Source organism: Rhinolophus hipposideros (assembly GCF_964194185.1).
Source record: "Rhinolophus hipposideros genome assembly, chromosome: 5".
Taxonomy (NCBI): Eukaryota; Metazoa; Chordata; class Mammalia; order Chiroptera; family Rhinolophidae; genus Rhinolophus; species Rhinolophus hipposideros.
The window spans coordinates 80,690,573-80,717,551 of record NC_138051.1 but is presented as its reverse complement, the minus strand read 5'-3'; the positions used below and the strand labels follow the sequence as shown (position 1 = coordinate 80,717,551).

Below are 26,979 nucleotides of genomic sequence, written 5' to 3'. Positions count from 1 at the left end.
GTCAGCATAAGTGCACTCCGGAGGCCTGGAGAAGGAATGCTGGGAGCCCTGGGCAATCCAGAAAGGCTGCCTGGAGGAGGGATAGACGAGGCAGCTCTTAAAGGATGGATAGCAGAAGTCACATTAATTGAAGGCTTACTGCCACACAGTGTGCTGAGACTCTGCAAGCACAAGATCGTAATCCTCACAACCCCAAGAAGCGAACTATTGTGTCTGAAGGGAGATCTGCCCAGTCTGCTTCCAGTAGCCATGTACCCAGCCTCGAGCGCATATGGGGCTTCCCAGTTGAAGAAGAGCTGCCATGTGGAGGCCAGGGGAGGGCTATTCCAGGAGGACAGCAGGCATGCACTAAAGCAGATGGGGAGGTGGACTCAGATGGTGTTCAGGCTTTTCCCTAAGGGACTTTCGGTCCCCCAGATGGACATGTACCACCCATCAGGGCAGCAGAGATGGGAGAGACACCAGACTTTGGCCCCATCTGTCTCAATAGGGCAGGAAGCACACTGGCTGCCAAGGAGGGAGGGGGATCAGAGAGAGGCAAAGGGAGCGGCCTCTCTGTGAGCACAGCTGCTCCAGTGATGGGTGGAAGCCAGATGGCAGAGGCTGCAGGTCTGGGTCACATGGCTTCCCAGGGCCTGGGGGGCAGAGAGGGCCAGGAACATGAGGGGCCTAAGAATTCCAGTGCTACTGTGATGGGGGCTCTCTACTTATGGATTTGCTGTTGAAGGTTTGCCCTGAAGAGATGCTGAGGGATGACTGGCTGGCACAACCGCTATGACTTCTGGGGCCTCCACACTCTGGCCCCCAGGCGGTCTCTGTGTGGCCCTAGGGGTCACCGGCCTCCTCAACTAGGGCACCAGTCCCCAGGCCAGGGGCCAGCCTCATGATGACCTTGCTCCTGCCCCTTGGGTTGAGGGTTAGGAAAGCCACTCTGGTCCATGCTGAATGAGGATCAAATAGCTACCTGAATCCAGAGAGCACTGAGCTCCAGCTGCAGCAAGAGGTATTCTAGTTAGGCACAAAGAAGCGTGGCCTGGGATGCTGAAGGGTGTGGGAGCTACTTCTGGGGTAGAAGAGACCTGTCATTCTGTCTCTGACTGTCTACCTGTCTGGAAAAAATATGGTGGGGATTTCTCTCTCCCCTTCCTTCACTAGCTCCTCCATCGTATCTGACCTAGGTTTTAGTTCCCTCTCTCCTTTCCTGCTGGCCTCCTGCTTCTGCTTTCTTCGTCTGAATGGGCCAAAGGTGCCCCCCAGCTTGTCCTGGTGTTGCTGGGGGTCTTTGAGCTCAGTCACACTCAATTCAGCCAAGGTTTGCCGAGCCCTACACCTGCCGGAGGTGAAAGAGCTTCATGCTCTGCCTGGGGCACTTCCAGCCAGGGGGAGAGATCAGACAGTAAACTGCTGCCTATACCCAAGACAGAGTAAGGGCCACACAATGAGAAAGGTACAAGCCAAGGTGGTGGGGCTCAGAGACCACAGCCCCAGGGGGCCAGGGAATTGGTGGCATGTCGCATTTCTAGGCTGACAAAAACCAAGGGTGGGGGGCAGGCAAAAGGGACAAATGAGTGGAGGATGGAAGCAGAGTGAAATATTCTAGAAATGGCAGGTAGAATAGTTTGGCTGCAAAGGTAGCGAGAGAAGGATCTGGTGAGATAACAGACAGATTGGGCCATGCGGTCCTGAATCTCAGGCTGAATGACTTGCACTTAATTTGTAGGGAGCTGTTGAAGCTTTGGGAGGAAGGGCATGGCATCTGAGCTGAGACTTGAAGGGCTTCTAGATTCTGCTCCTTTCCTAGTATCTCATGAAAGGCACCTGGCCCTGATTCTGAGCTCACAGGCTTCTCAGGGTTCCCCAGAGGAGCAGATAATTGGAGTCTTAAATGTTGCCTTTCAGTGAGGCCTATCCTAAAGACCTTATTTAATCACACAAGTCCCCTATCACTCCCGATCCCCCTTTCCTTCACTTTTTCCATTGCATTTATCGCCTTCTAACATACTAACGTCATGCATAGTTTATGCTGTTTATCATCTGCCTCCAGCCTCGTTAGAATGAAAGCCCCATGAGGGCAGCGTCCATGTCTGTTTCACTTGCTGTTGAATGTTCCAGTGCCTAGCATATACCTGGAACCCCAACAAATTCATTCATTTGTTGAATGAATCAAGAGACAAATACCACCCTGCAAGAACCAGCAGGATCTTGTTTGTTCCTTCCTTGTCACTTCACTTCTGGCTTCCTGAGTTTGGCACCACCCGAGTGGAAAAATCTGAGGAAATCAGACAAAACTCTGTCTCTCCCCTGCTGTGCCTCTCACCCTTGCCAGGAGTCTGGGAAGATTTGGACTGTTTCTTCTCTCCTCCTTTGCCAAAACACCACCACTTTCCTTCGTCTTGGAATGGAGGCCAGGGGAGGAAATTTTCAGTTAAGGAAAGCAAGAGGCTGGCAGCACTGAGGCAGCTCCACGGGGCAGTCTGGAAAAACCACTCTGATGGACCGACCAGAATAACTTCAAATTACTGAATGCCCACCCCTTGCAGGCACTGGATAGGTGCTCTGGGTATTAGTTCCATGTTGGCCTCTTAGCCAAGCTATGAAATTGGCATTGTCCTCCCATTTTACATATGGGAAAATAGAGACTCAGAGGAGCTCAATGACCTGGCAAGTTCTCCGTGGCAGGTGAGGAGCCCCATTTTGACCTTGGGCCTTCCTACGCCAACCAGTGCTCCTTTTACCCTGGGACATGGCCTCCCTTCTGTCAGAGAAGCAGCTGAGATGCAGGCTGAGTGCAGTGCTTGCTGTATTCTCCATCGAAGGTGCCAGATCACGGGGGTCTCTGCTGGCTTCAGGCTTCCCACCTGAGCTATGCCAGCTGAGGTTTTGGCCACCTTCCAGGGATGAATAAGGACAATGACGTCACGTCTGCCACCTGGCCTGAACTTATCAGAGAGTGCGAGTTTAACTGCAGTCACTGCCTGTTCTGGCCTGCGGCCAGGCATCCTCTCCTCACTCCAGTCTGAACGATGAGGGTCGGAGTTTAACATAGGGCTCCTTGCATTTGAGGCCCCAGCAGATCCAAGGGAAGCCAACCCTCCCCTGTGTGCACATCCAGCGCTGTCATAGCTGGGCCATGGGTGGGGAGGCAGAAGAGCTTGGATCAAACCCGCGGCTGGGGTGGCCGCACTGCCATTCTTGAGGGTCTCAGTTTACCCACCTCGAGGGTGGAAACCCTCTCTCTCAGCAAATGTTACTGATTCCTTCTTATACACAAAGAAAATGATAGAGTTCTGCCTTGGAGGCCTTTAAAGGGCAGGTTAGAGCACCATCACTACAGATGCAATGGGGAGCCAAGGATGATTTTAGAGCCGGGGAGTGAGACGACTGCACTGTGCTTCAGGGAGGTTAATCAGGCCGCATAGTGTGGCTGGGCGAGAAGAGGCTTTTGTAATGAGCACAGCTAACGTGTTAAGCGCTCACCAAGTGCTAGATGATGTTTCAAGCGCTTTACGGATATTAACTTTGATCTTCACAGTACCCCTAGGGTACTGCTGTTATTCCCATTTTATAGATGAAAAGACTGACGCACATAGAGATTATAACGCTAGTACCAGTAGGCGGTGGAGCTGGGAATCAAACCCACCTGACTCCTGAGCCTGCGTTCTTTACCACGACTCGATGCCGCCTCTCCTAGTCCTCCAGACGGGAGACCTAGTGCTCCAGACCAGGGAGCAGCTCAGGGCAGAGGCAGTGGGCATGGCCGGAGGCACGGAAGTGAAATACTGCTTAGGGCTAAGACTCCTGGCCCTGGGGAGCTCTCACAAGGCCGCACCAAGAAATTCTAAGGGAGATGTGAACATCAAGCACTTTGATCTGCACAGAAAAGAACTATATCTAAGATTACTTTTATCGATAATAGCAATAATTACAATGTTCTTGGCCAACAGCCCACACAGGATAGCTGTTTCTTTCCCAGAAAAGAGATTTTAAAGACACTCTCAAACAGAGAAATCTTATCCCAGTTACAGCCTCTCTTGACTAGCCATTCCTTTCTTGATTATATTTAACTCGTTTACTTACTTAAATATGGAAGAAAGCCTCACTTCGATGCTAACCTAGCTTTAACACTGCCAGTATCCTTTTCACAAGGCGGGAGGAGTTGCTAGGAGTCACCCCATAGGTGGAAGGAGAGGAAAGGATCCTGGGGCCGAGGCTTCTAGGGACCAGGTAGAAAGGACACACCTGAATCAGGAAGGGCTACCTGAGACCTACGAGCTTCCGGTGCCGTCCTGACAAGATTGCACCTGATTCCTCTGAGCTGTCCGGCTATGACATTTAAAATGACACTATTGATATAAGTAATGCTTGAGAAGTAAAAGATTGAGGTTACACGGTATCACTAAGATCCCTTCCAGCTCTATCGGTCTGTGAAGATACCATTTGTCATAACCCTTTCCTGAGTAAAAAGGGAGGAGAGGCAGGGAACTCTCAGAACAGCCATGTCTGGCTGGGTTCTGGACCTGTCCCAAACCAGGGTCAGTTGGGCAAGAGCCACTCAGGGGACCCAGCTAGCAGCCCAGTCTGGGTGCATTTCTGCAGAGCAGGGAGCATCCTAACCAGAGCCAGAGAGCTTTGGTCCCCTTCCCAGGCCTTGAGAGCCAGGGTCATCTGGGATAGAGTCCTTTGGAGAGGGGACTGGGCCTTGCTTGCACTCCCCTGCACCCCTCCCCCCACCAGGCTGTGGGTTTGGGAGGGCTCAGGGAGAGCCTTCACCCAAGCACTGAGTGGAGAGCCACAGGCCATGGCGGTGGGGTGGCTACGTTTCCCGGGCTTGAGGAAGGAGCTAGTGCTAGGGTCTGAGCCCCGCTGGGTGGCAGGATAGCAAGAGCACCTACCTGGAGTAGTGGGTGAGGTTTGGGGTTTAGGCAGATGAGCGGTCACTGGCCCTTCTTCCTCTGGATCTGTCGTTAGGTGCTTCTGAGTGGCCCAACAACCCTGCTCGACTCCTGAGCACAAAGGTGGCTCCTCCAAGGCTCTGTGGCACGGGGACAATGAAGCACTTTCAGTGCGGGTGGGCATGGATCCCAATCCTCCCCCAGCCTTCCCACGGCTCCTCCCCCAGCCCAGGCAGGCCAAACTTCTTCCGGGTCCAATATGCTTGTCAGCATCTTCTCCCGAGGCCTGCTTCAGGGGAGCTCTGCTGGGGTGAGGATCACCCCAGATACAACCATGACTCCCAGTCTGCCTCCCACCTCTACATGCAGGTACCCACCCCTGAGGTGGGTGAGATGGAGAGCCATCCTCCATCTCAGCAGAGCAGGGGCCCGAGGGAAAGGAATCCATGCATAGAGCACTGCATTGGAAGTCCAAGCACCTAGGTCTGCTCTGCCACGTCCCCCCTGGTGGGCTGGAACACCCCACTTTCCCTTACTGAGGGAAGGGGAGTGAGCCCGGATACACGAACATGCCAGCAGGGCTGAGCTGGGCAGATCAGAGAGGGCCATACCCATCCAGAGACTTCCAGTAAGACTGGAGAATCACTGGGTGGGGGGGCTTGCTAAAATGCAGGTTTAAGGGCCCTACCCTAGCCCACTGAATCAGACTCTCCAGGAAGGTGCTGGGAATCTGCATTTTAAAAGATTCTTCCCATGGATGCACATGGAATGAGACTTGCTGGACTACGTGCTGGGAAAGGGCCAACAAATCCCAGGATGAAGCTTTGACCATATGCATAAAAGGGTCATGGGTCCTTCTCCTGAAAGCAGCATCATCCTAGGAACCAGTCTCTGCAGACAGGCCAGGGGACACCTCCAACCCTCACCCAGGCAGCGTGCTGAAACCTCTCTAGGTCTCATTTTCCTCATGGACAAAATGAAGACCGGAGGTGGTCTCTTGGGCCCTTCCAGATGTAAAAGTTTAATGTAAGAACTGGTGAACCCACTGAGAAACAAATTTGAAAAGAAAGTTCAGGGTGAGGTATTTTAAATAATATTCTCCCTTATAATTGGTCTCTTCTTAAATATTCTTTTCAATTCTGAAGATCAGATGCTTATGGGGGGAAACAAATCAAACCTTTCAAAATAATACACAACGAAAAGTCTTTCTGCTACCCCAGACCTCTGTCCCACTCCCAAACATAAGCACGGTCAAGTTTCCTGTTCAAGTTTTCTTCAAGAATTTTTCCATAAATATTGACACATTTTCTATGACTGCATCTTCTTTTTAAACCCAACCAGGAATATAGTCCTGGGACTCTGTCTTCGTTTTGTTAGTTAATAAACACCACACATCTACGCATAGGAACACAGATAGATCCTTCATTCTCTAGTGTTCCATCCAAGGATGCACTATAATTTACGGGCCTATATCCTGGTAACGGATATTTTGTTGTTTCTATATTTTTGCTGCACAAAGTTGCAATGACACCTTTGATTACATAGCTTTGTGCATACGTGTGAGGTTAGCAGTAGGATAAATCCTTAAGGGTAAGGAGTCGAAAGTTAGGTGGATCTAAAATTCTGATATGTAGTGCCAAATTGTCTTCCAAAGAGGATGAACCAGGTGGCACAGCCCAGCCATGCATGAGAATGTCTGTGGTTCCCCACCCTCAACACCACTGTGTGTTATCAAATCTTTAAACTTTGCCGTATGAGAGATGAAGAATGATGTCTTGTTTCAAAATGTAATTCTTAATAATCAGAAAAGGCAGACATCGTTTTCATGTATACTGATTGGTTGTCATTTGTATTTCCTTTTCCGTGAACTGTCTATGGTCTTTCTAATTTATCTCACTGCTTTTAAAGAGGTTTTTCTACATTAAGGCAACTAACTTTTGTCATGTGTATTGCAAATTGTCATTTGTCTCTTTTTTACTTTATCTAAGGCATCTTTTGCTTACAGGAATTTCAGATTTTTCTGTAGTCAAAAGTATTTCCTATTAGAGGACCCTAAACATATTTGCTTGTGTTTTTCACTAGAATTGTTAGGGTTTTCTTTCTTTCATTTTAATGGTTCCTCTTTAATCTTTTCTTTCTAGAATTTATTTTGGTGCAACAAGTGTGGTAGGGCCCAGGTTAATTTTTTCCACAAGAGGCTAGATAGTTGTCCCAAAATTATGTTTAAATAATCTATTTCCTTCCCCCCCACCACCACCTTCCCTCTAGATTAAAAATCTCAATTTAACTATATAGTAGGATAGATAATGAAAAGCATGACCTCCTGAGTGAAGTGCTAGTTCAAATTCTAATTTCACTGTATCTAGAAGTTACCTAACCTTCTTGTGCCTCAGTTTCCTCATCTGAAAATGGGGACAACAGGGGCAGCCAGATGGCTCAGTTGGTTAGAGCACGAGCTCTGAACAACAGGGTTGCTGGTTCAATTCCCACATGGGCCAGTGAGCTGCGCCCTCCACAACTAGATTGAAGACAATAAGCTGCCATTGAGCTTCCAGAGGGGGCACCGGAGGGCTCAGTTGGTCAGAGCACGAGCTCTCAACAACAAGGTTGCTGGTTCAATTCCCACATGGGATGGTGGGCTGCGCCCCCTGTAACTAAGATGGAAAACGGCAACTGGACTTGGAGCTGAGCTGCGCCCTCCAGAAGTAGACTGAAGGACAATGCCTTGGAGCTGATGGGCCCTGGAGAAACACACTGTTCCCCAATATTCCCCAATAAAAAAATAAATATTTAAAAAATAAATTAAAAAAATAAAAATGGGGACAATAGCACCATCTGCATAGGGTTATTGTGAGAATTAAATGAGTTGTTTCAGGTACGGGGTGTAGAAAGACGCAACTATGTCTTGTCTAGAGACTCCCCTTAGCTGTAAAGACACACGCAGGCTGCAAGTGAAAGAATGGAAAAAAAAGTATCCCATAAAAATGGTAACAAAAAGAGAGACGGGGTGGCCATACTTATATCAGACAAAACAGACTTTAGGTCAAATGTGGCCACAAGACACAAAGAAGGATATTATATAATTACAAAAGGTCAATTCTCCAGGAAGATATAAAAATTATAAATATATATATGCACCTAGCAGAACACTCAAATATGTGAAGCAAAAGTGAAAGGAAAAATAGTAATGCAATAATAGGAAGAGATTTCAATAAACCACTTTGAATAATAGGCAGAATAACCGCACAGAAGATCAATAAGGAAACAGAGGACTTGGATATACTCAACACTATAGATAAATTGGACCCAACAGACTATACAGAACACTCCACCCAACAGCAGCAGAATGCACATTCTTCTCAAGTGCACATGGAATATTCTCCAGGGTAGATCACATGTTAAGCTACAGGTGAGGAGTGTAGAACAGTGCCTGGGACATGGGAACTACTTATATATTGGCAGTCACTATGATCGACATATTAAATGTGCTTTGTCTTTGGCTAGATACTCTTTTCTCTTCCGTTGATCTGTGAGCCAGTTCCACCATTTGACAAATACGTATCTATTATTATGTGTCTAAGTGCTGGGGAACCAGGAGTGAATAGCCGTACTAAGGGCTGTTCTTGCCAACTCTGGTTAGATTTCCTTCCAGTTACGTTTAGCACTTTTACTGTGCTAGTATCATAATTGTAAATGTTTACAATATTGATATTGTAAATGTTTCCTTCCAGTATATTTTAAAAGAGGCTAAGGTCTACATATAGAAAAGCTACACATTTTTGGTTTTAGTATTTATTAGCAGTCATCTTAGTACTTTTTATTACTTCTAATAGGTTTTTCAGTGGATTGTCTTATTCTTTTTTATTATAGGGGATCAATCTTATCACCTGCAATTTTAATTGATACATTGGCCTCCCTTTATAACTTCTATTTTCAAAATTTGTATTGGCTTGTACTTCCAAGGAAGTGTTAAGGAATAAAGTTAACAGTGGTTATTTTTTCCTTGTATGTATTTATGTCCATATAACACACATATACACATACGGACACACACATAAAATCATGTTAAGCAATATCCACCTATTCCTATTAAATAAGAGTTAAAATTAGAGGTATATGTTGAATTTTATCAAAGTCTTTTTGGCATTTTTAACACTTTTGGAACTATTTATATGATATTTCATCTCTTTTGAACTCTTAGTTTGTTCAATTATATTAATAGTTCTTCTAATATTGAATCTATATTTCTGGGATATAGCCCCACTTGTTTGTGGTGTATTCTTTTATTTTAACATAATGCATTGTGATTCTATTTGTTGCTCTTCATGAAAAATTTGCACCAATATTCATAAATAAGATTTTTGAAAGTAATTTTTCTTTTTTGTGTTGTCTTTGTCAATGTGTGGTGGTTTTATAGAATAATTTTGAATCTTTCCTTCGCTATCCTCTGGTACTGTTGGTGCAGTTTAAATAACATTGCAATTATCTCTTCCTTGAAGGTCTGATGGAAATTAAAAGCTGTCTAAATCTGGGGTTTTTTCAGAGGAGAGTTTTATGAAAACTCAGTTTCTTCCATGATTGTTGATCTGTTAGGGTTTCTAATTCTTCTGGTACCAAACTGATGATTTATATTTTCTCAGAAAACTCAGTTTCAGCTGGTTTTCAACTGAATTTGCATGTGGTCAAGCATCGTATCCTCTAATAATTCTATTTTCCCTGTATCAGTGGCTATTTCCCCATTTTAACATTCAGTGTTATATATTTGGCTATTAGATTATCTGGACTTTTTAAAAAATCCTCAAATGACACATGATTTTGTTTCCCCTCAGGAGCCTATTTACTATGTTCACAACCCAAAAATAGAGAAGCCGAAATCAGGGATGAGGATGAAGAAGGTAGCAGGAGAGAGGCAGCTTGACAAACGTTAAGTCACTCAACAAACATTTAAGAAATGCAAAGAGCCTGGCCTGCTCACATATCTCCTGGCCTTGAACACCCTACATATCCTTTCCTAACTCCCCCACACCCAGTTAAACCCACCAATTCCCACCCTGCCTTCAACACCCAGCTGTCAAATCATCTTTGGAAGTTTTCCAGACTTCCTGGGAAAATCTGCGCCTTTCTTCTGACATCCCAGACATCTTTTTTTTTTTTTCAATTTTGAAAAATTTTGAACACAAAAAAGTTAAAAGTATAAAACTGACGGAATTAATAAATGGTACCATTCTGTCATCTTTGCTTCAGATCTTTTTTGTTAAAAGAAGTGTTACTAAGAAACTAGAAAGCCTTCCTTTTCCCCTTTGAGGCTCAGCTCCTTCTCCCCTTTGAGGCTCAGCTCCTTCTCTCGGTCTGCGAAGACCACCACAAGTATTAACTTGGAAGGCATTGCAACACTGCAACATGTCTCTGCCTGTAAGTCATAGATAGTATTGTGTTGTGGTTTTTATTAAAATTAAATTTTCACTAATGCTATTATTCTGCAATTTTCTTTACTTGACATATTTGAGATTTACTAGGATATATTTATATCCTAGTATATCAGCTTTATTGAGGTATAATTTACAAAACATAAAACTCCCCAGTTATGTCTGTTTTCACTGCTGCATTACATCCCATTTTTAGTTGTCTACTCCATTATTGTAGATATTGAGGTTGAGACCTCTTTTTTGTGTGTCAAACATCGCTGCCCTAGATACTCTTAGAATTGTCTCCTTATGCACATGGATGAGTTTCTCTCAGTAATTATACACCTGGATTTGAAACTGCTGGTCATAAAATATGGACATTTGCAGCTTTAATTGCTATTGCCAAAATGTCCCCTGGTGCTTTGTACTGCCATTATTGGAGCATTTCTGAAGCTGTTGTCATTAGCTGTTGGCTTGTCTACCTGCCCCTTTCCCGCGAACTACCAGAGGACAATGAACACTTGGTCTCAATGAACACTTGATAAATGAAAGGATGAGCTCACTGTCTAGCAGAAGACCCAGACTCTAATGGGACAATGCCCTAAAGGCTGTGAGACCTCCGCTGGCTGGGATCAGGGAAAACTTCATGGAGGAGGTGGCACTCAGATTGGGTTTTGAAAAACAGGGAGACTGAATAGACGAGGATGGGGATGAGGACAGGACCGCGCTGGGAGGAGGAGGTGGGTCAGACAGTTCGGGCATGTTTGGTGCCAGAGTTACCGCTTCTTAGCCAAGCTGAGAGTGGGCAGGGTAGAAAAGTCAGGCGTGTGTACTTTGTAAAAACTAGGAGATAATCTGACACATCCCCGTCCCGAGCAGGAAGACTCTCTGAGCCACAGTAGAGTGTGAGGGAAGGGTAAAGGAAGCAGGAGGGCAGACTGGAAACGGTATTTGGGGCTTAATCAGAGACGAATCTTCGATGGCAGGCTTTGGGAGCCAGTGAGAAGGGACCAGGTGAGAGCTGGGCTCAAAGATGATTCCTCTGACAAGCAGGCAGAGAGCAGCGATACTCAGCCCCTGCAATGAGGCCCAGGTAGAGAGGCTGCTCCTCCCAACCTCTTTCCCCCCTGTCTTGGGAAACGATCTGGGCTGCCTCCCTGGGTTTCCTCCCAGACACAGGGGTCCTTCTGTGCCTCCACGTTGCAGCTGTGTGAAGCAGGCCAGCGGCTTGCACATCGTGTCCTGCTTCCTCTATCCCCACTGCTCCGTGGAGGTGCCTGGGCCAGGGTCCCAAGGAGCCCCTCCCTGAAGCGTGGAGCCAAGCCTGGCTGCAGCGCAGCTCCTCCCCCGCCTCTGCTCAAGGCCATGTGTCCCAGGGTGTGGGATGGGGGTGGGGTGAATCCTATCCTTCCGTGCCCTGCTGTCCTTCAGCAGGACCCAGCTCTGGGCACCCTGCCCAAGTGGAGGGGAAGGGGAGAAACGCATGACATTCCCTTCCAAGTCATTTTGTCTTAAGCAACTTCAGCAAAACCACCAGCAGTGCAATAGCAGGTGAGCTGAGGATGTGGCCGATGTGCTCCAGGGAGGAGGGACACTCCACTGGAATCAGACCTCCTGGGGCCAGTTTGGGGTGTGGTTGTGGCTATTACAACCTCTCTGAGCCCCGCTTTCTCATCTAAGTGGGCTACTTACCCCTGGTCTGCCCTGGGATGTGAAGACGATTAAAAAGTAGTGCTAAGGAATGTGAGGTCCCTGAGTGGCTCCAGGACCTCGGGCCGGGGACACTGTTCAGGCTATTGCTCTTCTGGTGCCTGAGAGGGTCTCCCCAAAGCCTGGCCTAGTTTGCAGGTCTGGGCACACTAGGTCCTGGGATTCCTGGGCACGCCAGGGATCCCTGGCCCAGCAACAGCTTGTTTACTGTACTGAAGCACACCCCCACGCCTGCCACCCCTGCCCAACACCCTGTGCCACCTCCCCCTCTGCCAGGCCCTCAGGGATCAGAAGCTCTTTTGAAGGGAACAGCTCAGTTCAAATGGCGCCTGAAACAGTCAACACTGTTGGTCAGCCACTGCCACCAAAGTGTGGCCAGTCAGTCCAGGGACCCCTGGACAGCCCTGCTGCTGAGCTGGTAAAGAGGCGAGCAAACAGAAAGAAGGGGGCTCCCGGTCACTAAGCACATGCTGGGTACCTTCCTGCTTCTCATTCAATCTCCAGATGGCCCTATGCTGGGGGTTATTTTGCCATGTCGTGAATGGAAGACTCACAGAGGCGAAGCAGCAGGTGGGAACCCAGCTCCCCAGTGCCCCTCACGCAGTCGTCTGTGTGTGTCTTATTCTCCATGCTCCCATGAGCGACCCCCCGAAAAGCACAGCTGGTTTCCATATGGGGCCCAGGGTGAGTGGTTGCCCTCTGTGGCATCTCCAGCCTCTGACCAAACCTTCGCCACTCAGACACCTGAGGCAATGAGGCCTCCACACCAAAATCCCAACACACAGACGTATCCTCAGCCACCTGGTCGTAGGTCTATCTTGCTCATCTGTGTCTCCAAACACCTCAGGATGCCTTGCTCTTTTACCGGACTCCATGGCCTAAAGCCAGTGTCTCTCTGGCTGGACACAACTGTGAGAACACTCAGTCAGAGTGGGGAGAAAGCCACCTTCCTTGGTGAGGCCACTCAGTGAGAAGGAGGGCAAGGCTAGACTTGCCGCTGGAAGCTGGCCTGGCCCCTCTGCCTCTCATCCTCTGAGGATGCCAGAGGCCTCGACTTGGCACGAATAAGGGTCTGCAAGCACAGGGAGGTGACAAACCTTAGCCACCGCCAGCCCAGCCCTTCCAGGCTTGTCTTGAGGGTGCTCATGCAGCAGGGTGGAAAGGTGGGGAAAGCAGAAGATGGGAGCCCGTGATACTCGGATCCTGTTTTTTTCCTAAGTGGGTCCAGACTTCAGTTCCCTCGTGGAACATTACTAATCGCCAGGAGGTGACAATGGGGCATCCTCTCCCATCTTAACCTGCCTCTGCCTGTTTCAGTACCAGTCCCAGGGGTGCTGGGAAGGCACGTGGCAGCTTGGGTGCCTACCCTGCCTGAGAAACACAGGATGCAGAGTTCTGGCCACAGGTGCTCTTCTAAAGAGCCACGCTCAGTTGGCCCAGAGCCATCCTGACAGATCTAGAAAAAGGACACATCACACCTCATTACCTCATGAGCTGCCCATATTCTCATCTCAGTGGCCCCAGGTTCTCAGCTCAGCTCCCGCTATAGCCCTATTTTGCATGAGTTGCACCAGCCAACCCATGAATAAGGATGGGAGTCTGGTTTACGCCAGTCGTGCTGATGTGTTTGCTGTGAAAACCACTGCCCTCCCAGGACAGGGAAGAGGTGAGAACACCAGGCCCACATCAGGCAAAACAGTGCGCTAAAAGCTGCTGACCTCACTCGAAGCTGAGCACTCCCCCTAAGCACTTTCATCACAGCCTTTCCGAGAGCCAGGCTGCTTATGCCCCTGAATGCCCCACCCACTCCCTGCACCCTGGACAATCTGCAAAGAGCTCCCAGCATTTTATGCCCATTATCTCCACGGTTCTTCCACCAGCTGCTTTTCAGGAAGAACCACAATAAAGTCCATGGGATTTGAGAGTCACTGGGGAGGATATAGGCCTAGAAGAAGGTCCACTGCACTGCCAGTCACCAGCATTTTATGGCATGGAAATCCAGTTTAATATCATAGGCAGTGAGGAGGGGAAAGAGGAAGTCATCAAAAGGGCCAAAACACAACTTGAAGTAGGTTGGGGAGGAATAGCCTGCCTTCCAAGCCTAGAAGAACCCTAAACCGGCCATGGGGGGGGCGGGGTAGAAGGCATCCTCAGTAGAGGGAATAGCCACGGTTCCTATGTGGAGCCCAGAAACAGATGGCTTCCATCTAAACCAGAGTCTCCGGGAATAACACTTCCCATAAGTAATAAACACTTGACATGTTTCCAAAGCTCTCCCATCCATCTGGGCAAGGTGTTTTCATGCCCAGCTGTCAGGTAGGGAAACTGAGGGCACAGTGCCAGCCAATAGGGGCTCTGGTCCAGAACCAGGTGCTATGCTCTGCAATGGTTCTCCTCCCGCGACCCAGGGGCCTCTCTGAGGCCTGCCTCTGCCTCTGCCTCTGCCAGCTGGGAGGGACACACCACCAGCTACCTGGGACCATAGGGCAGTGGCCTTCTTCCTGGGGAAGAGCTGGCAGGGACCCTCGGGGGACTCCAGCAGAGGAGCTGGACATATGGTGAGTCCACTCCCTTCTCTGGCATTGCACTATCACCCTATGGGCAGCCAGGTCTGATGTGGTATACTTGTAACCCCATTCCTCCCACAGGTCACCCCAGTGATTACTAGGGGTCAGCATGCAGCCCAAACCTGATGTGATCACCAGGAGCCAGCTTCAGGGGCTCTGTGCTCAGAAGGTTTGTCTGAAAAGCAGCAACTCCTGTGGCTGGCACATGGTAACTCCCTCCCACTCAGAATAACATACTGGGCAGAACCTCCCATCCTGTGATGCTGTCAGAGAGGTAGCTGAAGTCCCTCTGCCATGGGCCCCCTCCTGGGTGGTCACAGTTGCTAGCACCCGGGCAGGAGGAACAGCTCCTCTTGGTTCTGAGAGGCCTATAAAAATGGTGTGTTCCCTATGGGAGCACAATAAGAAGGTGACCGAGTGACTTTGGCCCCCTTTTCAAGTTGCTTCTTTCCCAGGTAACTTGAAAACATATCTTAAAGGAGGGGAAAGTGCTAGAACTGTCCCCACCACTGATACACCCTTCCACCCATCAGGAGGCACTCACAGCCTCACCTTACCAGGGTTGGGGGATCTGGGCATGGGGGAGAAAAAGAGAGAGGAAGGGGCCTTGTGGTAGGCCAGGGAGTCAGGAGGCCTGTGTGTAGGTAAGAGATCCGGAACAACTCACTACACCTTCTGTGCCTCAGTTTCCTCACCTACACAGTGACACTCGCTGGCTCCAGCTCTAAAATATCACTCTCTCCCTGGCTCGGTTTCCCTCCAGAGAAAGGCATCTGCCCTATAGAGAAGGAGGACATGGTGAATTCAGGTAAAGTTCACCTCCAAGAGCAACAGATCCGATGTCGTCCATTTCTCCTGGGGACAGGAGTTGGGGAGAGAGCAAGAATAAAGTTATATATATCACAGAGGGTGATGCTAAGAGAAGCAGACTTGCCAACACAGTTCCCCAGCCTCTTCTCCAGAGGATGCAGGACATTAAAGGAGAAAGTCCATCTCCTGTCCCCTGTCCCTCCCCCAGAGACCTGGGAACATCCACTTGGTTTCTATCAAGGCTGGGACATGAGACTGAAGCCCAGAACTGGGCTGCCCCCTTGGGCCTTCTCTCCCTGAAACCATCTCTCCTTCTCTCCCTGAACCCAAAGATGGCAGAGGCCCATAGCATCCTCTGCTCAGATGAGCATTTTTCATGAGAATTTTCTCCTGTCCCCAGACAATTCTGATAACTACAATGTTCATACCCATGTCTCTCTGGAGCCCCACGTGGAAGTTGTAACTCCTTCTTCTCAAGGGTGAGGAAAGGGGGCGCTGGGGTGGGGAGTCCACCCAGACTGGACTAGAGGTCTAGGGGGCAAGATCAGCCCTGCCCCACCAGAGAGCATCCCTTCAAGGCAGTGCCTGAGAGGCCAGCTCTGCAGGACCTGCTAAGTGATCTTGGTGAACTCACAGCACCCCTGGGCCTCAGTTTCCCCAGGTCCATCATCCAAATTCAAAGTTTCTTTCTCAAAGCCAAGGTGAGGATGGAGGCAAGAAGCTTCCTTTGAAAGCATAGGAGAAAAGGTGGCATCCTTTGCCCCTGGGGGCCAGGAACCCAGCCCACACAGCATAGAATACGACCCCTCAGCGAGCAGCAGCGCAGCAATGACGCTGTCATAACTCGTCACAGTGGAGTAGACTGCAGGGGCAAAGCGTACGGCTCCCAGCCCAGCGCCGTGAGTGGGCGGCACAGCCAGGGGAATCCCTGGTTGGGGGTGGTCCAGAGAGGCAACTCCCACCTGGCTGTCAGGCTGACGGCCTGGGACCCCAGGCCAGCCTCCGGCCCACCTTTCCCCGAAACCCAGTGAAGAGGTCGACCAAGCCACGGCGCTCCCTAGTGGAGGGCTCATTTCATCCTCCTGTGGGTCCAAGTTGGGCGACAGCCAGCGTGGCAGAGCAGTGTGGCGCAGTCTCCCCCACCCCCATCCCTCCCACTCGGAGGTCCGAGAAAGCGCGGAGCAAGCCGCCCTTCCCCACCCCCTCCCTTGTCCAGAGCCCGGATTCTGCGCTCCTTCTCCCGGCCGGGTCAGTCCTGGCTCAAATCACCGGCATGCTCACCACATCTGCTCCCTCCGCGCCACAGCTCCAGCCCCAAGCAAGGTGCTCAGGTCGCCGCGATGCGGCGACAGGCGATACGCTCCATACCTGGGAGGAGACTGCCAGCCGGTCCTCCTCGCTGGCCTGGTAGAGCCAGCCCTACCTGGCAAGGGACTGTCAGCAAATTCCCCCCCGCATCACCGCGAGAGCGGCACCCCGGCTCCTCCCCGGCTGGAGGCAACCTCGGCCCCGCCCCAAGGCTGCTCGGACCCGCCGGGGAACCCAGGCGGGATTATCAGACGCCGAGGCCCAGGCTCCGCCTCAGAGACCTCATCGCCACCAGGAACCATCTGCAAATTACCATCGCAAACGCACAAGGCTGCCGGTCCCTTGCTGCTGTCTCTCCAGCACCCTCTGATCCTCTGGGCCTCGCCTGCTCTCTCGCTACTCTCTGCCCACTTTACAACCCTCATCCCACCTCCAGCTCTCCTCTGAGGCCTGTCCCCTTTCCCCACCAGCCAAAGCAAGAAAAAACATACAATCCCAAAGGTAGCAGCACTCTGCCCACCCAAGGACCACTCCTGATCAGCCCAGTGGCTGGTATCCACTTTCCCCTCCTTCTTCCCCAGCAAAGGAAATATCCATAAATTGGCCACAACCCTGCCTGGGAGGCCCACGGGAGTGGGTTCCGTCATTTCCGATTTGCAGTGGGTCACAGTCCTGCATGTCTCTAGTTTCATCAAAGTGTTGGCTACTCTACTAGAGACTAACTTGGAGGCAGGTGCCAGTGTTTGAACCCCCAAAGATCAGTATGAGTAGTAAGGGGCTGTAATAAACAGCCACTCTCACTCTCTCTCAGGAGGGAGTCTAGACACGTTTATACAGGAGATATTATCCAGTACTTACTGTACAAAAGCTAATGAGAGAGGAGGGTTGCTAAACAGTTTCTGAAAATGACTCTCAACAGCTTTATCATGGGAAGAAATTGTTAGAAATGTTAGCAATATGATAAGAAGCCGATAAAGGAAGCAGTGTGAATATAAGGTCATGAGATACGGTGTGGAGTGTGGAGGGTCGAAGGGTAGCTATGCTTTCATGGGTTGGTTTCCCATAACCAGCAGCACAGTGCCCTCTCCAGGCTGGCACACCCTACTTATGTCTGTCCCTGGCATGTTCCTGCCTTCCACCCTTTACCTCCAACCTGTGGTTCTTCTGATCTAGCCTCCTCAGGAAAAGCCAAAGTGAGCCACTAGACACATTCTGTCAAGAACTGTCATTTCGGGGCAAAGGCTGCCGGTTCGATTCCCGCATGGGCCAGTGGGCTCTCAACCACAAGGTTGCCAGTTCAACTCCGTGAGTCCCACAAGGGATGGTGGGCAGCGCCCCCTGCAACTAACAACGGGCAACTGGACCTGGAGCTGAGCTGCGCCCTCCACAACTAAGACTGAAAGGACAACAACTTGAAGCTGAACGGCACCTTCCACAACTAAGATTGAAAGGACAACAACTTGATTTGGAAAGATGTCCTGGAAGTACACACTGTTCCCCAATAAAGTCCTGTTCCCCTTCCCCAATAAAATGTTAAAAAAAAAAGAACTGTCATTTCTTCATTCACTCACCCACTCATTAGTTTATTTATTCTTTCATGGGACAAGAAGGCATTTGGATGTCTATTATGCAGGGGCAATAGGGCCTCAGGGGTCTGGTTTCCAGCCCTGGCTCAGCTGTTAGTGTGCTGTGCAATCTTGGGTAACTCACTCGATCTCTCTGACTTTGTTTTTCCCTCTCATCTGGAACACAGAAAGGGCTGGGCTAGTTGGGGTCTAAGGCCCCTCTGTACCTAACATTTCTACTACTCTCTTCTAGGATAAGGGCTGGCAGGAACAAAGATAAGCCAGATAAGCACACGAGTAGTGTTTAAAAACTCTAGCTGCCTGGATTTGAATCCTGGCTGGGCCATCTAAATATGGTACTTAATCTCTCTGAGCTACATTCTTTGCATATGTAAAATGGGAGAAATAATAACAACAACCATAGCATGGTCATGAGAATTAAATGAGAGACTGTGTACAAAGTAGATGCTCAGTAAACATTAGTTGTTGTTGCTGTTGTTATGGTACTGATGGGAGAGAGCAGAACCTGGACAAAAGTTGCCTGCCCCTCTTTCTCAGCTTCCTCATTATAGAGCTAGTGTCTGACCGCAGGGTAGAAGGACTAACGATACTATATATGGGGGTAATAACTGTTCCTTTAGAAAGGCCTGTGTTAAGTGGAAAGAGCATGGCCTTTGGATCCAATTGGTTCAAATCTGGGCTCTGCCTCTTCTAGCTGTGTGACCTTGGACTAGTTATTTAACCACATTGAGATTAATTACCTACCTCATTCAGTGGCTGTGACTAATAGACTAAGTTCTAGCCAATGGGATGTGAGTGGAAGTGATTTCACTTCTGGGCCACATTCTTAAAAAGAAGCTGCATGCTCACCATTCCTCTTTTCCCCTGTGCAGACTAGACCGTGGACATAGGGATGGAGGTGGGGGCAGCTCTGATGATGGTGGCAAAGACAGCACCCGAGGGCTGGACAATCAACAAGACATTAAGAACCTGAGTTTCACGCTGACCTGGAGGAGAAGAGCGTTGCACTGCTGACCACTGGTCTCCGTGACAACAGCCGAACCAATAACCTCACTGATAAACCTAGTTTCTTGATTTTCAAGCCCACAGCAGATGAGCAGGAACATACTGGAAGGAGAAAGGACAGGAAAGAGGCAAACACAGTGAAATCAGCAAAAGTAGATCACAAAGGCAACAGAACAGTAAAACAAACTCAGAAGTTCGGGGCCATTTAGTTCTGAGTCACTCCAAGAGGCCTTGGGAACACCCTTGTATGACAAGGTAAGGTTGGAAATATGCTCATGGAAACATGCTGAATCATTATGAGAAATATAATATTCTGATTAAATATTTTATTTTAAAAGGAAAGTGATTCTATGATACATTTAGAAAGCATTTTTGATCTAACATGGTGAGCATGAAATAAAACTTGATGCTTCAGGGTAAAAACCTTCAGCATCCAAAAAACTCAGCCATCCAAAATGATATCTTTCCTCAAGGATCAGAAAGCAGAGATTTTGATTCATTGATATTTACCTTCTCTCCTGCTAGATTATAAGTACTGTGAAGGTCAACTTGTATATCCTTTTTCTTTTTATTCCTAATATCCAGCACAGAGCCCTGACTCAATAAATACTTCTTAAGGGCTGTGAGGGTGAAATCTGTGTTAGTGTGGAGGCCAGAGCCTAACAGGGGCCCACTAGCTGATTTGGAATATTGATCAATGAAATTGCCTGAGGTTCTAGGCCATTACAGGGAAGAACTGCAGGGGCACAGCTCTCACTGCCGAGAGTGTTACGAGCCCACAGTGGCCCTGGGAACTCGCCTCTGTTGTCTAGAAATCATTTCATCAGAAACACACCCCTGAGCTCAGAAAGACCAACACGCCCATGCCCATGTTCATTACAGAACTGATTATAATTGCTTTCAACAAACACAACTGTACACAATTTACACAACTGTACATGGCCTTTCTGCACTGCCCAGATGAGATGTTCAGGAAAACTCAGAATGAGAGGGAAAACGTGGAAGCCTCAGGAAAGAGTCAGCTAGGTGTGCTCAGCGCCTGTTTCTCAACTCCAGTGAATTTAGGCTTCAAGAAAGGAGAGCTCCACTAGTATCTTCATCATGGAGCTGGGCAAGAGTGCTAGGTAGAGACTAAGTAGGATTGGAGGACTTGGGGCGGTGGGCATGAGACGCCACAGATTTTGCTATAGGATCCAGAATGTGAACTTCGGCACTGAGAAGGACAGTAGTTTCAAAGCAGAACCATATCACTATCCACACATTAAGTGACAAGTAACAATTCAGATACTCTAGGGTACCCCCGTCCCCAAGAACGTACCCTAGAAAGGAACGTACCCTTGAAAGTCCCCAAATCAAGATTCTCCAAGAAAGTGGGTCCATTTGGGGAGCCTGGGCTTCTGTCACACATCCTAATCTGCCTTTCCAAACACAAGGGACTTTGGTTTCCTGTACAGAAGTAGGGGAGCCATGTATTGAAATGGAAAACTATTGTCACGTTGTCTCTGTTTAACCAGACATGTGGCTCTAGATTTCAAGAGAGGACAGACCTCAGGCTTAGGTCCAGAATAGAGCGCTGACCCCTCTTCAGAAGCTAACATTCATCAGGTTGGTGGGCCGGAGTGCAGAAGTCAGGTCCCTCTAACTGTGTGGCCCTCCATGGCAGACAATCTAGGCCGCCCCTCTACTGGCACAGCCCTGGCCTCCCTATCTCCCCTGACCCCTGGCCTTAGGCTGGGGCCCCACTCACCGAGTCCTCACCAGGTAGATGCTGTCAGCTAGCGGAAGCCTCTGTTACTAGCACTTCTCTCCTGGATGAGGAGAAATCCATAACTGGTGGGAAATCATTGTCCACCACCAGCAACAGCCACCACCAGTTATCAGTATTGGAAAATTCTGATGGCTAGGTCACAGGCAGATGCTGATGACATCACAAAGGAAGTACGACTGTTGTGTTGGGCCTCTGAAGACATTTGAGAGGGAGGGTTTCCCATGCAGAATTTACCCAAGTAACATGTCCGGACAGCTCTACAGGTTTGAAGCCTGCAGAGCCTGACCTCCGTTCTGTCTTCAGCCTGGCTGATGCCTTGCAGGAATAGGTCATTAAAGAATACGTGGGCCCTTGTATTGATATTTTATTGAGGTTAAAGACCCCACCACCACCACTACCACCGAGCAAATTCTCATAGGATAGAAATATGGCTTTCCTACTGGGTTTCTTCTGGTCTGAGGATCTCCTGTCTGGCCAGGGGTTTGAAAGCAGCTTTGTTGCAGTCATTCCAATAGGAGTTGGCATCTGTTTTCAGTAATGAACCCCTTCTTTGTTTTATAAATTCTCTTCACTTTGTGAAATATAATACACCTACAGAAGAGTATTTATAAAACAATTATATTTATAATAATCATAAAGCATACACTTGTGTAACCACTACCCAACTCAAGAAATAGAACATTATCACCAGACATTTCCCTGTGTTTCCCAATCACACCCCTTCCTCCTCTACCTGGCCCGCCACCCAGAGACAACCCTATCCTGACATTAATGGTAATTCTTTTTTCCTTAGCTGTATCCCTTTACCATCCCTAATCAATAGACTTTGGTTTGGTCTTCTCAGAATCAGAGTCTATATATACTTCATGTTGGGCTTCTTTTCTTCAACATTCTCTTTTGAAAACTCATTCAGGCTGTAGCACGCACTGTAGTATATTGACTGCTGTTGCTGTATGTTCTGCTCTAACCTCTCTCCTCTGGCTGGCCTTTTCTCGGGGCAATCAGAAAGTGAAGGTTAAAGCAGAGTTATAAACTGCCTTGCTGAGTCTTGAAGGCATGCCCCAACACAAACACAGAGCCCATCCGCAAAGACTGAGAGATCATTTTTATGTTGTTGTTCTAAATGTTTAAATAAATCTCTATGAAATCATTAGCTGACCACAAACCTAATGGGATGGAGACTTCAAGGGACACATACAACAAGAAGTGCAGCTTTTACAAAATTGGTTCAGAAAAGACGTTAAACAAATAAACAACTACTACAACAAGCAGCAACAACAAACCCTGGAGAGAGGAAGAATCTGATTCCCAGACATGCCACGATATAGTAGTCAAAATGTCTAGTCAAAAATTAGTCTAATAGTCAAAAATTGTGAGGCATGAAAAGAAACAAGAAAGTATGGACCACATACAGAAAAAGAGGTGATTAATAGAAATTGTCCCCGAGGAAGCATAGATATTGGACTTCCTTAAAAAGATTTTAAATTAACCATTTCAAATATGCTTAAAGTGCTAAAGAAAAACCATGAGAATATTATCTCACCAAATAGAGAATAGCAATAAAGAGATAGAAATTATGAAAAGGAACCAAATAGAAATTCTGAAGTTGAAAAGTATAACTGAAATGAGAATTCTCTAGAAGGGCTCAAGAGCAGATTTGGAGGATAATGGGGTGTTAGACATCTCTTACTCTAAAAAGAGGTGGAAATCACTAGAGAGTGTGGCACTTCCTGGGGTATTTTCAGGAACCAGAACCAGCCCTGTTACTCTAAATAGTACCATCATCCCTCCCCTCTTTCTACAAGCAGGCGAGGATGCTCACAATTGTCAATCCCAGGTGGGACAAATTTTTTAGGGGCTAGTGGAAAATGAAAACGAGTAACACCTTGTTCAAAAACTAGAAAGAATTTCAAGATAGCAGAACATTCGACCATGAGCATGAGGTGCTCCTGGGCGACTGCACAGGTCAGGGTCTCCCAGGCTAGGGCACCCCCACTACTTTCCGGAAGTGGAGGGAGGGCTGCTAGAGACTTACAGCACAGAGTAGGGTGCCTGTGAGGGGTGGGACTTAGTTGGTTATCTGCTGATAGGCCAACAGGAGTGGAGATAGGAAGATGGTGCAGAGCCAGGGGCAGTGGAGATGGCCTGCATGTCCCCATTGGTCCAGGTAAGGGTGCAGGAGTTTCCTGTGGCTCAGGTAAACCATGGGAAGGTAGCTGGAGAGGAATTATAGCAGTGTGTCTCGAGCTCCAGTTGCCAGGGTGTGTTGGGAAAAGTCTAGCTGGGGAAGCCCTCTCCCCAGAGAATTTCACCACTCACCCCACTTGGAAGCCTGCTCCCCAGAAGGTACTGATCACAGGCAGTGTTGGCTAAGAGAACAAGACCTGTGGCTGCTCCCCTCCAGCTCTCATTCCCCCCTCACAGCCCTAGTTCAAACCCTGGAGGTGAAAGCACTCTGATGAGGGAGGGAGAGAAAAGAAACCCTGTCCCCTGTTCCTAACCTTGCTTGGCACTGAGGGGAAAGGGGAAACATCATATTTGCATATGATGTTTAATTTTTATTTATTTATTTATTTATTTAGTTATTAGAAATTTTTTCTTTATGTTTAACTTTTAAATTGGACTATACAAACCTAGATTCTCAAAAATTGAAAGAAAGGAAAGACGGAAATCTTTTCAGAACACTAGGAATCTGCCAGGAATGTTGTTCAGGGTGAGAAAAAGAGACGTGACCTTCTCGCACGGCTGCAGGCTGTGATTAGAAACAAAGCAAAGACATTACAGGTTTGAATCCTGTCAGATTCAGACTTTTCCATAAACCGGGTCCATATGAATAGAAATATGTCCATAAGGATATAGAGCCAGGTGTTAGAAAACAGTCAGGAGTTGGAATTTTATTCTAAGACAAAACATGACTTTTAATGGAAGGAAGCATTCTGTCCTCCACACAGCCTGCCCTCTGCGACTCTAGCCCATCCAGACCTCTGCCACTTACAGGCAAGCCCCACCCTGTGTGGGCCCAGCACCCAACCAGCTCCATCCTCAGCCTCCCTATTGGCACCCCCACCCCCTCAGTATAAACTCCTTCGGGCACAGGGACCCAGACTCACTCACCTCTGTGCCCCACACGCAGCACCTGATGAGTCTCATAAAAATCTGTTACATCAAAACACCACCTCGGAGCCAGGAAGCTTCTATGGCCCCAGAAGGGCCAAGTTGGGGTGATTGACAGGGGAACAAGACCAGGGGGCAGTGCAGGAGGAGGAGGAGAATGGAGATGGGCAAGTAGAGTGACTTATTCCTGGGACTGTCTGTCATCCTGGGCCATCCAAAATGGTTGGTGGCCCTAGAGGCAGGTTAGGGGCTGGACAGAAGAGAAGGCTGGTGGAAATGGAGTGAGTACAGAGAAAGCATTGGAGAAATGGCAGCTGGGGACAGGGGTGGTGGAAGCAGCCTTTCTTCTGTTTCCGCAGCTTTTACATTTTATGGAGAACAAAGCCTCTCTCTGCTGGGAGGGGCTCCTTTTCCTTAAGCTGGGAGGTAGGTGCGTGTGTGTGTGTGTGTGTGTGTGTGCACCTCCTGCGCTCTCTCTGTCTCTGTCTGTCTGTCTCTCTCTCTGTCTCTGTCTCTCTGTCTCTCTGTCTCTCTGTCTGTCTCTCTCTCTCTCTCTCTCTCTCTCTCTGTCTCTCTCTCTCTCTCTCTCTCACACACACACACACACACACACACACACACACACAGCAGGGCTGCCCACCTCCTTCAGAGCTCCAGTGGGAATGACTCAGCAGGAAAGCCAGGCCTGCAACTCACTCTGGCTCCTTTGCAGCTGCTGGGCCCCTTACTCCCCTTCTTTTACTCCCTGCTTCTCCGCTGTGGCACCCACACTAGTCGGTCGGTGGGAGGCACGAATCTCTCTGACCCCATCACAAGGTCAGGGGACTTCCTAGGCTGAGACCCCTGTATCCAACCTTAGTGGCCTTGAGCAGGGTTGCTGGGCAGCCTCCTGCCAGCCAACGTGGGCCCTCACTCACCCCATTCCCACGCTTCTCCCCTCGGGACCTAACATTGCTGGTTTCTGTGTGCCAGGCACAGTACTGGGGCTCAACATGCACGATTTCCTATCATCCTCACCTTTGAGGTCAGTGCTTTCATTGCTGTCATCTACAGATTCAGAAAGTAAGGTACAAAAGGCCAAATAACTGGGCCAGGTCACTTCTTTATACTCAGTTCTGACAGATGTGCACGCCCACGTGGGCTAAAGCATATAGGCACTCACTAGAGAGCCAAAGGTGGCAGCAAATAAAGTAAAACAAGCAGCTGAAACAATCCGTGCTCACTCGGTGGGGCACATTAAATAAATCAAGGTCCATCTGATGCGACCAGGTCACTATCAAAAAGGTCAAAAGGCGGACGTGCTCTGTGTGCATGTGAATGTGAACGTGAGCAGTGCCAGGGACAGCAGTCGGGCTAGGAAAGGGTGTCAGGCAACCTCCCAGCAGCCTGGAGCTTGGTACACGTGCACCCAGTACTGCAGATGGCCCAAAAGGCACAGAGCCGTGTGCCAGTGGGTTACTGGGTGTGTGTGTGTGTGTGTGTGTGTAGGCACAGGCACATGCTGGGATGGAGGCTGCCGTCTGCAGACAATGTCTGGAAGGAGACTTGGGGAAGTGGTGACAAGGGTTGCCCCTGGGAGGGAACAAGAGACTGGGTGCTCGGGCGGACATGGACCTGTGCTTACTGCACCTTGGTATGTTTCTAATCGCATAGACTACCTTCTGAAAGGAGAAACCACTGTGGCAAGACTATATCGCAGTGTGGAAAAGCATCTGTCTGACTTCAGAGCTCCGACTCTGAACCATAAGAGTGTAATGCTTTAGAAGACTTTGGACCAAGGAAAATGTGCGTGTGTGTAAGTGTGCATGTGTGTCTATGCGCGCGTGTATTGATGAACGTTTGAGTACGTGAGTACAAGCATGCTGGCATGTGGACGAGTGTGTGTTTGCACGTAGGAGCCAGCGCATGCATATAAAACTTCCGAACATCCAGCTCCTGATCCCCAAGCCCTGTTCCAAGATGTGGTCTGAGGGCCTTAACCCCTAACTGCCCTTCCAGTCCTCACCCTTTCTCCCTGTCCTAGTTGCTGAACAGAGCTGTGAGGGGAGCAAGCTGCCCAGACAGGCTTCCAGATGCCTTGCAGAGGGGAGAAGGCACCCCTCTGATTATAGGACCCTCTGGGGAGTTCCCAGACCTAGCAGCCTGGGACTGGGGAAGGGGCGGCGGGGGGTGGGGGGGAAGCCAGGGGTGCAATGGGGGAACTGAAGGCAAGGCAGATGAGGCCTCCCTTGCTAAGTAGAGAAACGATTTTTCTGGGCTTGGAGAGATGGCAGTGAGGGTAGAGCCAGTGTTCCTGGAGATCAGGGAGCGTGGGGCAGACATGGCAGGGGGACAGCCTTTTTTTCTCAAGTGTCTGCCCAAATCACAGGCCAGTTATGTGGCTTATTGCTCACACAACCATCAAGGTCATATTTTCTCTTCCTGTTCCAAGCATATCCCTGAAATCCTGGGAGCAGGGGTACAGTCAGTGCTGCAAACATTTTCTGTCCTTAAGGTCTGTTCCAGATGTGGGCTGCCCCAAATGTCTCCTCTGCCACCTGGCAGCATGCTTGAAATTCTGCCATCAGAATCCTTCCTAGGATGGGTAACTCATGAAGGTGTTGTGGGCTTTCAAGTCAGAGAGCTATTTCTAGTCTCAGAGCTGCCACCTATGAGCGGGGCTGACCAGAGCCAATGGCCTAGCAGGTCGCAGGCTCGGTGGCTTCATCTGTCAAATGAGGATGAAATACCTAAGGCACAGGAGTGATGTGAGGGTACAGGGAAAAAAATGTCAATATCTGATCTCTCGTCCACATCCTAGGGTGCTGAGGGCTG

The 26,979-nt window shown here is 48.9% G+C and overlaps 1 protein-coding gene across 7 annotated transcripts in view; it reads right to left on the bottom strand.

Moving 5' to 3' along the window:
* TMEM63C (transmembrane protein 63C) overlaps window positions 1-24,225 on the bottom strand; it is a 76,393-nt gene extending 52,168 nt beyond the window's left edge. For 3 of the 7 annotated variants that reach the window (XM_081048241.1, XM_081048245.1, XM_081048246.1), the window contains exons 1-2: window positions 16,666-16,874; window positions 4,893-5,032 (exon numbers count right to left, since the gene is read on the bottom strand). The gene's annotated coding sequence lies outside the window, so the exon portion shown is untranslated. Of the gene's footprint in view, window positions 1-4,892; window positions 5,033-15,269; window positions 15,341-16,665; window positions 16,905-19,264; window positions 19,386-24,165 lie in introns of those variants that run through there. The other 4 variants (XM_081048243.1, XM_081048242.1, XM_081048247.1 and 1 more) reach the window with 4 other exon arrangements.
* Between the last annotated feature and the right edge of the window lie 2,754 nt (window positions 24,226-26,979).